The 3309-nt window shown below is 47.8% G+C and overlaps 1 non-coding gene across 1 annotated transcript; it reads right to left on the bottom strand.

The window, feature by feature from the left end:
- Positions 1-2738: 2738 nt before the first annotated feature.
- Positions 2739-2811, bottom strand: trnar-ucg (transfer RNA arginine (anticodon UCG)). Its single transcript has one exon. It is a non-coding gene; the product is annotated as a tRNA-Arg (tRNA).
- Positions 2812-3309: the final 498 nt, after the last annotated feature.

Here is a 3309-nt window from a genome sequence, read left to right as displayed (position 1 = left end):
TCCCTTCCGCCCTCCAAGCGTGTGCTGATCCAAATTCACTATCTAAACCTATCACTCAATTCCTAAGAATCTGTATCCTCCTCATGTATCTGTTCAGACGCACCTTAAATGAACCTACCGTGCCAGCCTTTCCTTCATCTATCTATTTGGCCACTTCCTCAACAACTCTACTAAATTGGCAAGGCACAATCTCCCCCACACAAAACCACATTGTCTATCACTGATAATCCTATTCTTTTCCAAAGGTAAATGGATTTCATCCCTCAGTACATTCTCCAGCACTTTCCCAGCACTGACGTCAAGCTCTGGAATATCCCTACCACCCTTCTTGTGCAAGCGGAATCAACATGTCCAGTCCACCAGAACCTCAACTGTGATTCGCTTACTGAAATCTTAAATTTGTTCTTGATATCTTACATGAATGAAAGCAAAAAGAGAAGAGCAAAATATGACTGAAGATAGGTACAAGGTAGAAATACCTGTGCATTGATACAATCTCTTCTTGCCTTTGACCTGAGATATCGCCGAAGTTTGTGAAAGGTTTAAACAGAGAATTGCAAATGAAATTATTAATTGTCCTTTGGCCTGTTTCGCCCAGTGATAACTCTCAGCTGACAGTTAACGTACTTTAGCTTAAATAATCTTGGGTGTTTTATGTTTCATTGTGGAAACTTGGAATGGAATTGAATACAATGTTGAAACCAACCGTAATCTGCCTATTTCGTTTTGATGCTGTCAGTGAGTGTTCACCCCCACAGGCAGGAAGACTGCTTGCACTGATAACAGGGAATTGTTGCCCGGTGTGTCATTCTCAGCTGACCCAAAACTTCCTGTTTCTGTGTGCCACACATTTCGCTTCTGATCAGAAAATAAATACCCAGGGGAAACAGTCTGAGGAAACATCTGCAAATGTGGCCTATATCTGGAAACAGGTTCATGGGGCGGTATGCAATCACGTTGATGTAACACTTACAAATCAACCTTCGAACTCGGTTTAACAGTCTGATTCCAGGACGTTGTTGGACGAATCTCCAAACCATCTAACAAGGTCATTCAATTCTCAAAATCTGGAGCACTTCGACTGTACCTTTTAATATTTCTGATCTTGCACTTTTTGTTACTTTTTCGTATGATATAAACTTTTTTTTAAAAATCGGTTTTAGATTCTATATTCTGCAGCCTTCAGCAGTGTGGGGAGGTGTGGATGGAGAAGCACAAACTCTAGGGAGTGGGGATGGAGATGTGTGGACCAGGGAGACACACAGACTCCGGGAGTGCAAATGGCAGTGTGGGGGGAGAGGGAGACATAGTCTTTGGGAGTCAGGATGGGGGTGTGTGGGGAGGGTGATAAACACACTCTACCGAGTGGGAATGGGATTGTGGGGTAAAGGGGAGCACATAGACTCTGGGAGTGGGGATGGGGGTATGGAGGGAGGGAGACTCACAGACCTTGGGTGTGTGAGGGAGAGGGAGACACATAGACTCTGCAATGGGGTGGAGATGTTGCGGGAGGGAGATACACAGACTATGGAAGTTGGGATGAGCATGGGTGAAGAGATGCATAGACACTGGAGTTGGGAGTTGGCTGTAGGAGGAGGGAATCACACGGACTCTGGGATAAAAGATGGGGGCGAGAAACACACAGACTCTGAGAGTGGGGATGGAGATGTCGGGGGATTTTGACAACAGACTCTGGGAGTGGGGTTAGAGGTGTGGTGGGAGGGAGACGCACAGACTCTGGAGTGGGGATGGGAATGTGGGAGTGAAGGGAGACACACAGACTCTGGGAGTGAGGATGGGGGTGTGGGAGGAAGGAGACACACAGAGTCTGGGAGTGGGAATAGAGGTTTTTGGGAGGGAGATGCACGGAGTCGGGGAGTGGGAATGAGGTGTGTGGTGTTGGAGAAACTCGAACTCTGGGAACTGGAAATGTGGGCGAGGAGTGAGGGAGGCCCTCAGTCTCTGGGAGTGTGACTGTGGTGTGTGTGTGTGTGTGTGGGGGTGAAGCCAAAGAGACTCTGGCAATGGGGATTACTGTGAGTCGGGTAGGGGGGAGCATAACAGATTCGAGGAGTGTATTTTGGGGTATGGGGTGAGAGAGAAACATCGACTCTGGGGAGTAGGGGTGTGGGTATGAGGGGGAGGGAGACACGCAGACTCTGGGAGTGGGTTGCGGGTGTGGGGAGGGTGATGCACAGAGTCTGGGGAGTGGGAATGGGGTGTGCGGTGCGGGAGAAACTCGAACTCTGGGGACTGGAAATGTTTCTCACTCAACCACTTCCACTGGCAGCTCATTCTATACGCTTATCGGTCTTAGTGTATAAAAGTTGGCCCTCAGGTTTCATACGATCTTGCTACCATACCAGGCAACATCCTGGTAAACCTCTTCTGCACCCGTTCCAGTGCCTTCACATCTTTCCTATAGTATGGCGACCAAAACTGCACACAATACTCCAGATGCGGCTGCACCAGAGTCTTATACAACTGCAACATGACCTCAGGACTCCGGAACTCAATTCCTCTACCGATAAAAGCCAGTACACCATATGCCTCTTCACAGCACTATTTACCTGGGTGGCAATTTTCAGAGATCTGTCAACATGGTGTGAGAATGAGCTGCAACGGGCTGAAATGCAACTTTCAAATTCACAAACGCACGAATCCAATGCCAGCATCTCCAAACAACTCAGAAATGGCAATGCAACAGGAAGCATGCGCAATAAAGAGCGCCACAGCCCCGAGCCAGGTAGGACTCGAACCTACAACCTTCGGATACGAAGTCAGACGCGTTGTCCATTACGCTACTGGCCCCAAACGCCGGGCTGGTGCAGACAGGTTGTCAGTATGTAATTTAAACACGGACTTCGGTCAGAAACGGCAATCATCGGGTGAATAATCAGCAGAAATTATCACCGTCACTGCTTCACCTCGAAGTCTCCCCTTTGTGAAGCAGGGCCTTTCACTGACAGAGAAAAGATATTTGTCCTCATGTGTCTGCTTCAGTGTCTCTTGTTCCTGTGCTGAGAGTTTCCATTGTTTTATTCCCAGTCACTATGCGGGTTTAGGTTCCACCCGAGTGAAATGTGCTTTCATACATTGAATCATGGTCTATTCCAGTCAATGCCTTGACCAAATTCAGCGAGACACCGCAAAAAGAAACGGGATTGCCTGTTTATAAGTGCAATCACTCAGCTTTACCTATAGAACCATGTCACGCCGCTGCTTTCCCGAGTTCCTCTGTCTGTGGAGCTGAGGGAAGAGCATCGTTCTGCATTTGTTTGAATTCAATTGCCTCAGTTTTTGAAAGAT

The sequence above is a fragment of the Hemiscyllium ocellatum genome (genome assembly GCF_020745735.1).
Source record: "Hemiscyllium ocellatum isolate sHemOce1 chromosome Y unlocalized genomic scaffold, sHemOce1.pat.X.cur. SUPER_Y_unloc_2, whole genome shotgun sequence".
Classification (NCBI taxonomy): Eukaryota; Metazoa; Chordata; class Chondrichthyes; order Orectolobiformes; family Hemiscylliidae; genus Hemiscyllium; species Hemiscyllium ocellatum.
This window is presented reverse-complemented; position numbering and strand designations above follow the sequence as displayed.